Source organism: Ovis canadensis, chromosome 17 (genome assembly GCF_042477335.2).
Source record: "Ovis canadensis isolate MfBH-ARS-UI-01 breed Bighorn chromosome 17, ARS-UI_OviCan_v2, whole genome shotgun sequence".
In the NCBI taxonomy this organism is placed as follows: Eukaryota; Metazoa; Chordata; class Mammalia; order Artiodactyla; family Bovidae; genus Ovis; species Ovis canadensis.
In genome coordinates, this window is record NC_091261.1 from 27024916 (window position 1) to 27039786 (window position 14871).

Genomic DNA, 14871 nt, shown 5'->3' on the forward strand with positions numbered 1-14871 from the left:
ACCTTTCTGCCATTTTTCCCCAGGTTTTTTCACTGAGTACCACATGTCAGTTGGTTCCTTGGATATGCAGGTGATATATTTAAAAAACAGAAGCACTGAGTAATAATAATAACGTTGTCGTATAATCCTTTCTCTTTCCTCTGTCTTTTTATTTGTGTTATTTTATTCCGCATCCTCCATGATCTGGGAGTGGTGGTGTGGGGAGTGGCTATTACTGCTATGTTATGAAAATTAAGAAGCTAGTGGGAACCTGCTGTATAGCACAAGAAGCTCAGCTCGGTGCTCTGTGATGGCTTAGAGGAGTGGGATGGGGCTGGGGGAAAGGGAGGGTTCAAGAAAGAGGGGATATATATATATGCATAGAGCTGATTCACTTTGTAGTGCAGCCCAAAGTAATACAACATTGTAAAGCAATTATACTCCAATAAAAAAATTAAATTAAAAAACAAAATGTAAGAAGCTGAGGCACAAGGACCTCGGAGTGCAGGTAAGGGCTGGTCCTCTCACATTTTACGTTGAGGATGAGGCATGCCTGAGATGTTTGTTTTGCATCGGAGCAGAGGTGAGGAGAGCACAGGCGGTGCTGCCCCATCAGGTCTCAAGGGCGCCCCCTTGTGTTCATGTCTCTGGGACGGTCACTTCCGCCTTCCATGGCTATTCCCCAGAAGCTTGAAAGAGACTGGCTGCAGCCTTGGAGAGGCAGTTTCCCTACATTTCCAAGGTTGTTTCCACTTCAGTTGCTTCTTCTTCCTCTTCTACTGCGTCCCATGTCCCTAGCTCTGCCACAGCGGCTGTGACTAACATCCCCGCTGAGCAGGCAGCGTGACCAATACCAAACCCTGATTCCTGAGGAATGGCGGATAATGGAACTAGGGTGGACGGTCCTCTGTGATGACTTACCTCTCAAGCATTGTGGAGGACATTGGCAAATATGAAGCCTTAGGGAGAAATTTCCAGTGTAGACTGTGGAGCGATTCAAAACAATGTAAATTCATTGCTTTTAGGTACTGACACTCTCTGCTTTGGGGCTGTGACTCTTAGAGATGATTCAGCAAGAAGGAGCCGGACTCAATATGATACTGCCCTGCTCATGGGTCACGGTGATGTGCTGAGTAAAAATCGAATAAAAATAAGATTGAGAATGGATGCTAGCTTGGGGCAAGGATAGTAAATGTGTACTTTTAATATCTGTCTGTTTTATAATTTACAGTCTTCAAATGTTTGTACAAAAATGACTTTATATGCAGTTATGTTTGTGATTGCCCTTTTAATATGCTACTTGGTAGGAGACAGATGTTATATTCTTTGATGTTATACAGTTAGACTGTTCCATAAAAGCAACTTAAAACACATAAATCTTAAACATGTGACTCTTCTTTCCTTGTTGTCCCACTGAAAACACGCATGCCTGAACTACAGAATGCTAGAGAAACAAGCATTAGCATCTCCATCAGTCTGTACTATCTCTGTTAACATACAGCAATGTGTCACACATCTCTGCAGAGACCTTCAGCCACTGTTGAGGTTTCTGATAAGGCAGTTTCTGTTTTCCGGAAGTGGTCAGTGGGTAGGAAAGAATTTCGTCCTTTCATAATATAAAGTACATTTATCTGTTCCTTTCAACATATAAAACACTCTACCTGTTGCAACAGTGCTGGTGACACTGTTGTGTGGTTGTGGGTGATCAGGGTCCTCCATGCTGAGGCCCTAGACTCTGCTCCAGTGAGTTCATGCTGCAGACACTGCCCTGCACAGTCTCAGACCCTGCACCTACTGAATCCGAACCTGCAGTTTAACAAGACCTCTAGGTGGTTCAGAGGCACATTGAGACTGAAATAGCCCTCCTCTAGAAGTTGCTTGAAAGTATGGTGGCTCTGACGGTGAAGAATCTGCCTGCAATGCAAGAGACCTGGGTTTGATCCCTGGGTCGGGAAGATTCCCTGCAGAAGCAAATGGCTACCCACTCCAGTATTCTTGCCTGGAGAGTTCCATGGACAGAGGAGCCTGACGGGCTACGGGCCATGAGGTCTTCAAGAGTCGAACACAACTGAGCGACTAACACTTTCACTTTCATTCCCCTTGAAACTGCTTGAGAGCATGGCAGAATCTCCCATTTGTATTTGATTTTCATCTCCCATAAAGAAGAACCAGTGACTGTTACCCAAATTTGCAGTGTCAGCTCTGACACTATAGCTTTGGAACTGTACAGATGCAGTTGCTGTCAAGATTTCAGTACTGGTGAATGGCCTTTATTCCAAAAGAACAAGGCTCCCATCCTTATCTCTTTCCTTTAAAATGTCTGTATTTCCTAAAAGTGTATAGGTGACTCTGTTTCCCATGAAACTTTTCCCGGGCTTCCCATTAAATGTCCTTTCCAGAAGCATAGCATGCTGTATTTTCATGGAAGAATGTTATCACACTCAGAAACCCCACGTATTTAGATTGCAACCGTATTTTAAATTAATTAAACTCTTAGGTCAGACATTTTCTGCTTTTTCCAGTAAGAAATTTCCTTCTCTCCCCACTTACTTCCTCTCTCACTGTCTTACCTTTATTTTCTTCCTTTCTTTTTCATTTCTTCTTGTTGACACTGCAAAAGTATTTGAGGTCTTCGGCTCTTAAGACAAACTGGAAATGCTATACAATTTTCTTTTTTTTAATTGAAATATAGTTGACATACAACATAATGTTAGTTTTGGGTGTATACTACATTGTGACTTGACATTTGCATACGTTATGAAATGGCCAGCAAGTCTAGCAACCATCTGCCCCATACAAATGTATTACAATATTATTGACTGTATTCCACCACCCACTTTTCCTACTCCATTTTTTAAAAGACAAAGTTCACCGATAAGAACCTTGGAAATACTAATACTTTTTGGTTTGTTTTGATCTCAGTGCTAAAACTTGTCATATAAAAATCTGAGTGATTAAAAGCAAATTTAGCTCATTTATAAGACTATATCTTGACTCTCCCTGTAATAGGAAAGTATCTTATATGTGACTATTTCCAAGGAGATCCTTAATTTTTACCTATATCCCTAGATGAGTATAAAATTCTTTTATTTGACTTTTTCTCTGAGCTTTTAGAGACATTTTCTATCTTAGCATAAAAAGCCTTTATGAGAGATTATCCTCTCTGAACTTGAAAATGGGAATCAAAAGTGAAAGCTTTAACAGATCACCTTCTTGTAATTTATAGTCAAGTCATTTAACAAATAACTATGTGATGATATTGATTGATCCTGAAAACCAATCCAGATCGTTAGGATTAAGGAATTTTTTTTTCCTCAACAGCAGGGAGGTAATATGCCTTGAATTTAATCAAACCCTCTCTCTGGTTTTGACCATCAAAAGAGGCACTAAATGCTTAGTCTAGAACTTTCTGATTCTTGCATAGAAAAACAATCTTGGTCAGATTGTTTCTACCATAAAAATATACCTAGCCACAGACTTTGGATGAATCTAGTAAATATGCCAAGTACATCATGAGAAATGCAGGCTGGATTGACAATATAATATATGCCACTATGTTGTGAGGTTTTTTTTTTTTAATGTAATTACATACTGGAATCAAGATTGCCAGGAGAAATATCAACAACCTCAGATATGCAGCTGATACCACTCTAATGGCAGCAAGCCTCTTGATGAAGGTGAAAGAGAGTGAAAAAGCTGGCTTAAAACTCAATGTTCAAAAAGATCATGGCATTTGGTCCCATCACTTCATGGCAAATGAATCAGGAAAAAGTGGAAACAATGACAGATTTTATTTTCTTGGTCTCCCAAATCACTGTAGATGGTGACTGCAGCCATGAAATTAAAAGATGCTTGCCCCTTGGAAGAAAAGCTATTACAAACCTAGACAGCATATTACAAAGCAGAGACATTACTTTGCCGCCCAAGGGTCATGTAATCAAAGCTGTGGTTTTTCCTGTAGTCATGTACAGATGTGAGAACTGGACCATAGAGAAGGCTGAGCACTGAAGAATTGATGCTTTCTAATTGTGGTGCTGGAAAAGACTCTTGAGAGCCCCTCGGACTGCAAGGAGATCAAACTAGTCAATCTCAAAGGAAATCAACCCTGAATATTCTTGGAAGGACTTATACTAAAGTTGAAGCTCCAATACTTTGGCCACTTGATGTGAAGAGCCCACTCATTGAAAAAGACTCTGATGCTGGGAAAGACTGAGGGCAAGAGGAGAAGGGGGCAGCAAAGGATGAGATGATTAGAGATAACAGCACTGACTCAGTGGACATAAATTTGAGCAAATTCTGAGAGACAGTGAAGGACAGGGAAGCCTGCGTGCTGCAGTTCATAGGGTCACAGAGTTGGAAATGACTTAGCAACTGAACAACAACAGAAAATAACCTGTCAACTCGTTGCAAGAGCTGGAATAAAGCTGATCTATTTGTGGTACTTCTGATAAGACTGACATGTTTTCTCTCTGGAAAAAAAAAATTGACTTAGAAAGCTAATAGCTTAAGGATGACTTCAAATTTCTACAAAAAGATTGACAGCTTCAATCACTCTGTGTTCTTTTACAAATAATAAGCAATTTGTACTCTAACAACAGATTGTTTTGTCTGTTTTAATTACTTGTGAAAACTAAATTAGGCAAGTGATCTGTTCGCAAGTAATTAATCTGAAGTTATTTAAAAACATGTACATAATGGTTATTCAGTATTAATAATTCACTATTACGCTAATTTACATTAGTAGCCAACCAAGTATTCTACATTATTTATGTGTTGTTGCTTTGTATGTCTTTGATGTTTGGGGGAAGGATCTGCTTTGCAAAAATTTATAAAAATACTCAGAATTCATATTTCAGAGACTTTTTGTTTTTTTTTTTTATTTATTAAACTTAAAGTTTATTTAGGGAGGAAACACACTCGGTAGACAATGTGGGCCATCTTGGAAGGCAAGAGAGGCATGATGGTATGAGGTTGTCAGTTTTTATAGGGGTGGGTGATTTCACTGACTAATGAGTAGGAGGAATATTCCAGTTATTAGATTTTGAGGAAGGGGTGTGGATTTCTAGGAATCGGTCCACTGCCTACTCTGTGACCCTTACGGTCGTGGTACTTACTGGTGGTGTGTCATTTAGCTTGCGGATGTGTTACAAGTGTATACTGACACTCTGGGTCTAGTGGAAGAAGACTCATCTACATCTTGGATCTTGTTGGTTCTAATCACTTTATGTCGTATCCTTGGGCTCTGTCATTCTTTTAAAGGTTATGCTCTGCCGCCTTGCTGTCTCTTCCCCCCCTTCAGAGATTTTGCTTCCATAATTTTATGGGAAGCGGAAAGGTGACTGTCTGCCTGCTATAGCTGTTTCAGGGCTGAGTTGGGCCGTCAACCCTGCCTGTCAGGAAGTAAAAATCTATGGACACCTTTTAGTTGCAGAGACTGTCATAGCACAATGCTAACTTAAAGTGCTCTAACCCTCTGCTTAGGAAGCTTTGGAACAGTATGCTTTATTTAAAATTGAAAAAATTTTAATGTGAGTTCTTGATGTGGATAAGTGTTTTAGTATCAAGATGTATTTGTGTCTAAAGCATTTTAGAAGTGCAAATTAACTAAGTGTTCCATAAAGTTGGCATCAGTATCTTTTTTAGATTAAGCTTCAGTGTCTGAATTGCTCTTGACTTGTTCACAATTTGAGGGTCTCTTTTGATGCCTTCTCCTTGAAAGGGAAGCATTGATATTGCTGTAAAGAATCAACTGACTTGCAGATGTGGAGACACCCATTTCTGAAATGTATCGTGTAATTTGTAGAGTACTCAAATTACTGGGGAATGGATTGATATTTTTACACACACACTGAACAAATGATAGCCTTTAATAGTTGCACCTTGCTCTAATCTTCCTACATCCAGAGGAGAAGGGTCATAAGGAGAAATCATTTAACAGCAGGAGGAGGAAGTTCATGCTGATTCATTCCTTTCCAAATTGAACACCCTTGGATCCGATGAATCAAATAGCAGTGAGAAGGCTTAGAAGTTAATCACAAGGAAGATATGGGGAAGACCAGACTACCCATGCAGAGAGAATGCCTGCAGTGTGTTATTTCATCACGAGCAGCTTCAGGAAAGCAAGCCTTTTCTGCAGTTACTATTGAAGGTCCTGGATTGCAGCCAGTGTCAGCATTCAGATAGAGGTGGATATGCTAGTTCTACACCATCTCTATTTGGGAGATCTATGTAGGTTGCATGGCTTTGTGTGGTTAGATGGAGGGCACATGTGTTGAAAGAATTGGTGTTTGATAGACAGTTGGAGTGAATATTGCTCTTATACCACAGTGGACTTAAGGATATCAAGGTCAGTTTTTCCAGTGTTTGACCTCTTGAGACATATTATGAAATTGCTGAGTCTAGTCTTTCTTAAGTGGGAATTATAATGAATTTCTTCTTAGAGCGTATACGCCCTTACCTTTGAAAGTTTGCCTTTCATGAGGAGGCATCTCTTTTAAAGAAAAATATTTATTATTTGGCTGTCCTGGGTCTTAGTTGTGGCACATGGGATCTTTGATCCTTGTAGCATGTGGAATCTTTAGTTGTGGGGTGTGAACTCTTAGTTGCAGCATGTGGGAGCTAGTTCTCTGACTGGGGATTGAACCCAGGCCCCTTTGCATTGGGAGCTCGGAGTCTTAAGTTCCTAGGCGGCATCTTTTTTTTTTTTTAATCTTTCTTCTGTTTCTTTATTTTTTATTATTAATTAATTTATTTTTTATTGGAGGCTAATTGCCTTACAGTGTTGTGTTGGTTTCTGCCATATGTCAACATGAGTCAGCCATAGGTATATTAATACATATGTTCCCTCCGTCTTGAGTGTCCCTCCCACCTCCCACCCTATCTTACTGCTTTAGGTTGTCACAGAGCTCCAGGTTTGAGCTCCCTGTGTCATGCAGTCAAACAGCAAATTCCCACTGGCTATCTGTTTTACAGATGGTAATGTATATGTTTCAGGGCTGCTCTCTCAGTTCGTCCAACTCTCTGCTTCCCCTACAGTGTCCACTAGTCTCCATTGCCCTTCATCGCCATTGCTGCCCTGCAAATAGGTTCATCATACAGTCTTTCTAGACTCCATATCTATGTGTTAATATCTGATGTTTTTTTTTCTCTTTCTGACTTACTTCACTTTGTATAATAGGCTCTAGGTTCATCCACCTCATTAGAACCGATTCAAATGTGTTCCTTTTCATGGCCGAGTAATATTCCATTGTGTATATGCACCACAACTCCTTTGTCCATTCATCTGTCAGTGGACATCTAGGTTGCTTCAATGTCCTAGCTATTGTAAATAGTGCTGCAGAGAACATTGGGGCACATGTGTCTTTTTCAATTATGGTTTCCTTAGGTTATATGCCCAGTGGTGGAATTTTTCGGTCATATGATAGTTTTATTCCTAGTTTTTTAAGGAATCTCCGTATTGTTCTCCCTAGAGGCTGCACCAATTTACATTCCCACCAACGGTGCAAGAGGGTTCCCTTTTCTTTAGGAGGCATCTCTTAATGGTTACCTAATAGCCACTGGCATAGCAAACTTGAAATATATTACAAACAGGGAGCTTTTTTTTTTCCTATAATCAATTTTAGGAACTATTTGTGTTTCAATATTTTAAAATAGTGTTTTTCTATTTTGAGAGGGGTCAGAAGCATTCAGATATAGATACTCTCAAGGAATTCCTTTATGTCATATATTTCTCTCTGGCATTTTTTTCCCCCTTGTCTCTGCCTCTCACATTAGTGTCAAGCCTGTGGCTTCCCAACACCTTAGGTCAAAGTAACCCAAGTGCATTCATTCAGTGCTGAAACTAGAGAAGCATGTTGATTTGGAGACATTGAGCCCTGTGATATACAGAGAACTTATTTAAAACTGTCAGGCTATTAAATATATAGCTTATAAAGCCTCAGCACAGTGTCAAAGCCTCTGCCCTGACTTCGTTTATCTTTGTTAAACCTTTTTTGAAAAAAAAAACAAACAAACTTAAAAGCATTTATCTATATTTATTTAAATATATATATGTATGTATGTGTGTGTATATATATATATATATATATATATATATATATATATATATATTTCTCCCCCGACCCCAGAGAAGGAAATGGCAGTCCACTTCAGTTTTCTTGCCTGGAAAATCCCTTGGATAGAAGAGACTGGTGAGCTAGAGTTGCAAAGAGGGGTTGCAAAGAGTCAGACACGACTGAACAACTGAACATATTTTTTTTAAATTAAAAACAGTTTTTTTGGCCACACCATGAGGCATGTGGGATATTAGTTCCCCAACTAGGGATCAACCTGGCACCCCCTGCATTGAAAGTGCAAAGTCTTAACCACTGGACCAGGGAAATCCCTCTGCTTTGCCTTTAATTTGGCAAATAATCCTGGAGAGAGACTGTCTACTCTCCACATTACTACTTTCTGTTTTTGTCTTTTGTGTCTTTGTATTTTTCTGTGAATATAATAGAACTGTAACTAATTGGAGGAAAGCCACATAAAGACATTCTAGTCATAACCCTTGACCTCACAGTAGTCACAACCTGTAGGCCAAAACAGAAACATACATAGCCAGGACTGGTTAATGTTTTCCAAGTCTTTATCTTATAGTAAGCACACCTACTGTGCATTTCCTTATTTGGTGCATAAAGATTCAAATCCCACCTCTGCCACTTACTAGCAATGTGGCCTTGGTTTTCTCAGATATAAAATGAAGGAACTGATAGGTTCTTAACTCATAGGGGTATTGCCAGCTCTAAATTTGTTTAAGTATGCTAAGTGCTTAGAATAGTATCTGACACACAGTAAATGTTCAATATGGATTTTATGATTATTAAGTAGAACTTACAAAGTGAAAAAAAAATGTTGAAGTTGTTTGGTTTCATTGAGGCCATCTGCTTTTTAACTTTGATTAAATCTGTTTATGGAGTCACCAATCAGTTGCTTTGGACTGTCTGTCATGGATTCATTATAGAATGGCTTTTATAGTTCAGTAAGCAAGAGGGGCTAAATCAAAGCTGTCAAGTAAAATAAAGTGTGTGACTCTTGGTTACTCAGTTTTTGTCGTTAGCCCACCACCCCGGCCATCATAAACGGATACGCGTGCACACACACAGGAGTGCATACACATTCTAAATTGTGAGGGTCTGGAAAATCTGTGAAGGAAAGAATACTGTCTTTATTTTTGTGTTGGGGTCTAGCATAACTTGTACTTAGCATGTTTTAAGGCTCCCCTGGGGGGTGATATGGTAAAGTGTCTGCCTGCAGTGAGGGAGACCTGGGTTGGATCCCTGGGTTGGGAAGATCCTCTGGAGAAGGAAATGAAGTAATCAGTTTGTTTTTATGCATAAGCCCAGTTTTGGTGGGTCCTTCTTGAAGAACTAAAAACAATGTCAGCTCTAAACCATCGCTTTGACCTGTAACTTCTGGAAATATAAGGTGGCACAATCTTTCAGAAAAGCAGTTTGCTTATTTTCATTTAGAACTTTAAAAATAATGTATATTATTTACCTTAAACATTCAACTTTTGAGACTCTATCATAAAGAAATAACTTTGCATTATGTACAGACCTGTTTGCCTTCGTTTGGTCTTCTCAGGTGGCTCAGCAGTAAAGAATCCACCTCCAATGCAAGAGATATAGATTCGATCCCTGAATCAGGAAGATCCCCTGGAGAAGGAAATGGGAACCCATTCCAGTATTCTTGCCTGGAAAATTCCATGGATAGAGGAGCCTGGCTGGCTGCAGTCCATGGGGTCACAAAGAGTCAGACATGACTGAACACATACACACATAACTGTAAGGACAGAAAGGGAAATGATTAAACAAACTTTGTGTCCGTGAGTAAAACTTAAAATCTATGTCCTTTTGGGAGACAGTTCGTTCAGTTTTAAAATTGGTTTATATCAATTGAGATAGCATCTACATAATTCAGATGCTTTTGTAAGTAAGTAAAATACACTATAAATAAGCTAATTTGCTCATGACTCATTTAATACAATGCCTCTGTATAAATTTCTGAATAAATGTTATTCATATTCTTTACAAATATTTTAAAAACACAAATATAACATTATCTGTAAAAAAAAAATTGCCTACACAATAGAATCTCAGCTATCTAAAGAATGTGTAGGGTCAAGGTTAGCTGGCTGGATGCCATACTGTTGAAAGGTACTGCTTTTAAGTATAATATTATGGGTGATTTTGCACCCCAGGTGTTTGATATACATGTTTACCATGTGCATATGTGTGTTTATTTCTTTTATAATACAAACTTAAAACAATATCAATTTTACATCAAAAACCCAAAAGGAAAACTCATCATCCCATGCATTCAAAACCAATATTTTATTACAGTTTTTCTTACTTCCTTTTTATATCTTACTTTACTTTGTGTATAATATATTCCATTTTCTTTGTTCACTTTTAAAAAACTTGTTTTTCTACTCTAGTATAAAAATTAGTCTCCCAAACCTTCCAAACTTAAGCCATCAAAAGATAACTCAGCTACAGGTAATTTCATTAAAGTATTTCATCCACTTATAACAGTTATCTGATTGAGCCTCTTTTCTTATATGCTTCAATAAATTTTAAAATCTCTACATACTTTGGGGAGATGTTTTCTTTACTTTTGAAATGTGGCTTATTTATCAATTGAAGTAGAACCTGCTTAATTCAGATCCTTTTGTATATAAGTGGAATATGCTAAAATAAGCAGACTAGCTAATGGTTCATTTAAAATATGATAAAATACTTTGTGTTATATTTTTATGAGTCTTTTATTTCTTGAATTTTTTCACGTGTAGTGGCCCCTGTGCTGTCTAGGCCAAGTAAGCCTACATTTGCCAGCATTCCTTTGAAGCTACAGTAAGAATTTATTGACATTTTTCTTTAATACACTATATCAAATTTTGTATGCTGTACTTAATTTTCTCTAAGACAAGTCAGATTTCCTTTACAGTGGCATTTTCTCACTAATGTGTGTTGTGCTTACGTCTCCCATCTTCTGGAAGAGTCATATTGCATTTTGTTTATTGTGAATCATACTGGGCTAAATTTAAAATAGTGTATGCCACTGGTCTGATTATTTTAAAGACTTATTTCATTTGCTACCATATGAAATGAGGAAATAGTGTTAGTGAGTTCCTTTTTCTATTTGATTTATCCCCACAGTGTGAGCAGATGGCTCACTAGCTCAAAATTTATTTTCTGAAATGGTATGGAAAGAATAATGAAACCTCTGATGCTGCTGCTGCTAAGTCACTTCAGTCATGTCCGACTCTGTGTGACCCCATAGACGGCAGCCCACCAGGCTCCTGTGTCCCTGGGATTCTCCAGGCAAGGACACTGGAGTGGGTTGCCATTTCCTTCTCCAATGCCTGAAAGTGAAAAGTCAAAGTGAAGTCGCTCAGTCGTGTCCAACTCTGCGACCCCATGGACTGCAACCAACCAGGCTCCTCCATCCATGGGATTTTCGAGGCAAGAGTACTGGAGTGGGGTGCCATTGCCTTCTCCGAATGAAACCTCTATGCAGTCGTAAAAGATGAACATTTAGTCCAGCAGATCTCTGTGGGGTCTTATGTAAGTGTCCATCTGTGCTGCAGCAGCGTGGAGGCGGTGATATGAAGCACTATTGTTTTCCCTTTGGATTTCTTTTATCTTGATATAATTTACATTAGCACATAACACAGATTTAAGGCCCAAAAGCCCCACCTCCTCCTGCTGATATTTTACTCTTCATATCTGTATTCCTTTCTAGGTTCATCTATTACATATTTGACAGTTATCCATAGTAACCGTAGTAATTACAAACAGTGTTCTATCCTAATCCATAGAATCTCCTCAGTTCAGTTCAGTCGCTCAGTCGTGTCCAACTCTTTGCAACCCCATGAATTGCAGCACTCCAGGCCTCCCTGTCCATCACCAACTCCCAGAGTTCACCCAAACTCATGTCCATCGAGTCTGTGATGCCATCCAGCCATCTCATCCTCTGTCGTCCCCTTTTCCTCTTGCCCCCAATCCCTCCCAGCATCAGAGTCTTTTCTAATGAATCAACTCTTCGCAGGAGGTGGCCAAAGTACTGGAGTTTCAGCTTCAGCATCATTGCTTGCAAAGAACACCCAGGACTGATCTCCTTTAGAATGGACTGGCTGGATCTCCTTGCAGTCCAAGGGACTCTTGAGAGTCTTCTCCAACACCACAGTTCAAAAGCATCAGTTCTTCCGCAGTCAGCTTTCTTCACAGTCCAACTCTCACATCCATACATGACTACTGGAAAAACCATAGCCTTGACTAGACGGACCTTTGTTAGCAAAGTAATGTCTCTGCTTAGGAATATGCTGTCTAGGTTGGTCATAACTTTCCTTCCAAGGAGTAAGCGTCTTTTAATTTCATGGCTGCAATCACCATCTGCAGTGATTTTTGGAGCCCAGAAAAATAAAGTCTGACACTGTTTCCACTGTTTCCCCATCTATTTGCCATGAAGTGATGGGACCTAAGCTAAAATAAATTTTATATAATAGCGATTTATTGCCAGCTTTCTCTGTCATGAAGATAAATGTGTTTTCAATAAAACATAGAATTATTGGATTCTATAATTTAATTATAGAATTTTTCAAAATGATATATGATATTGGTTTAGGCTGAGCTACTGTGGTGAGAAGTGAAGCTGTAGCCATGAAAGAGAGAAGGAACATAGGCCTAAGGAGAAGTGAGTAACCCTCTTGACTCCCCCAGGTGGTAAATCAGAGATTACCAGCCACTTTGACCAAGAGCAGCTTCAGGAACATCTTCAGCCTATGCCTGAGCATGATTATTTTGAGTTTTTTTCTAATGATACTAGTCTGTATCCTCATACGTATGCAAGAGCATACGTTAACTTTAAAAACCAAGAAAACATTATTTTGTCCAGGGATTGTTTTGATGGTTATGTATTCCTTGACAATAAAGGTCAGGAATATCCTGGCAAAAGTTGGGACTACCGATGATGATCCAGAATATAGAAAATTTTTGGAGAGCTATGCTGCAGATAATGAGAAAATGACATCTACTCCAGAGACACTACTAGAGGAAATAGAAGCAAAAAATAGAAAACTAATAGCTAAAAAGACAACTCCACTTTTGAGCTTCCTGAAAAGCAAGCAGAGGATGAGAGAAGAAAAGAGAGAAGAAAGGAGACGGTGAGAAATAGATAGAAAAAAGGCAAAGAGAAGAAGAGAGGAGGAAGTGGAAAGAGAAATGAAAACAGAAAGATATAGAAAAGCGAAAGAAGATAGAAATCCAGAAAGGGACAAATTAAAGGATGAACCAAAGATTAAGCTGCTCAAGAAGCCAGAAAAAGGAGATGAAAAAGAAATTGGACAAAGGGAATCTGAGTGTTGAAAGAGCCAGCAGGCAGAGTTGCACATTGCCCAAGCGTTCTGAGGGTGAATTTAGAGATGAGAGCCTGAGAGACCTAAGATAAGAGTGGCAGAGAATACAAGGAGAGGAAGCGGGATTACAAAGGGGGCCAAGAGCGCATCCTGCAGGAGAGAGAGAGGCTGATGTGGCAGGAAGAAGACCGCCGCAGGCGGAAGGAGCGCGAAGAGAAAGGAAGAAGGAGAAAGAGGCACTTCGCGATAAAGGAAAGAAGCCTGAAAGTACAGAGCCAGTAGGCAGCTCAGAAAAAAACTGAAAAGAGAGAAGTGGTTAAGAGAGATCACATAAGAAACAAGGATTGCCCGGCAATGCAGCTTTACCAGCCAGACACTCGAAGCTGAAATTGATTCTGTCCCCCTGATGACAGCACCAAGTCTGGAGAGTCAGCCATAGAAAAAAAAGCCAGAAAGTGGCATTAGCCATAGAAAAAAGCGAAGCGAGGAGTGATAGTCCAAATGGCCTTAGGTGTCCCATCTGCCTCGGCAGCCAAAGAGCACGAATTAAGCAATCCAGAAGTGCCTTCAGGGCAAAGGGTAGAGAGAGAGAAAGGGGGTCGCTGGGCTGGTGATACACTGCAGAGGAATATGTTTTGCGTCAAAGCAGGAAGCTGATAGCAGGTTCAGATTGCAAGTACGATTCTCATTTTTTATGCAGTGCCTACAAATTAACTTTAAAGTGCCAGACAAAGCTGAGGAGGAGAGGACATGCATTGTAGTTTCAGGCAAGAAATGTCACAAGAGGATTTATTTAGGCATGACATGAGAAGAAGATACAAGAACTGGCTTTCAAATCGAAAGGTTTTGTTAATCCTGGATTGTATTTTCTTAAATTTCAATGGAGCAGTCACTGTGAAGTCTCCTTCAGATCTAGTTATAGTCATTGTTGGTGATAACTGTTGACTTTGCGTAGTGTAGAAGCAAGAAGCATGTAATTGTAATACAAGTACAGTGAAGGATTTAACACATTTTCACAGAAACTTAAATAGTCATGTCATGTTGATAGCTTATGTCCTAAAGTTTTAGGGTTAGTTTGGGAACCACTACCCCCTCCAGTATTCCGGCCTAGAGAATTCCATGGATTGTGTAGTCCATAGGGTCGTAAAGAGTCGGACACGACTGAGCAACTTTCACTTTAGTTCTTTGTTTGCTTATGTGAAATTAGTGTGAAACAATTTTTTTTTAATCTCCTTTTGCCTTTAGCAATTTTTATATTCATAAAGTCTAACCCTTCGTTGGTGCTTGACTATCCAGTCTTTGTTTGACCTTAGGTCCCATGAGCTGAGTGCCTACCCTCTCCAGGAAGGAAACTGCACCAATATTTGTTCCTGTTAAATAACAACTTAGCTTATTTTGCATTGATGTCAATAAATATCAACATTACTCAAAAAATGTATGATATTATACATTTTGAAATAATGTATGATACAGTGGAAGCTTCAATAAGATTTTAT

General features: G+C 39.2%; 1 protein-coding gene and 1 pseudogene across 4 annotated transcripts in view; both read left to right on the forward strand.

Moving 5' to 3' along the window:
- Window positions 1-14871, forward strand: part of RNF150 (ring finger protein 150) — a 288239-nt gene that overhangs the window by 63776 nt on the left and 209592 nt on the right. The window lies entirely within an intron of this gene.
- Window positions 529-13868, forward strand: LOC138422806 (regulator of nonsense transcripts 3B pseudogene; annotated as a pseudogene).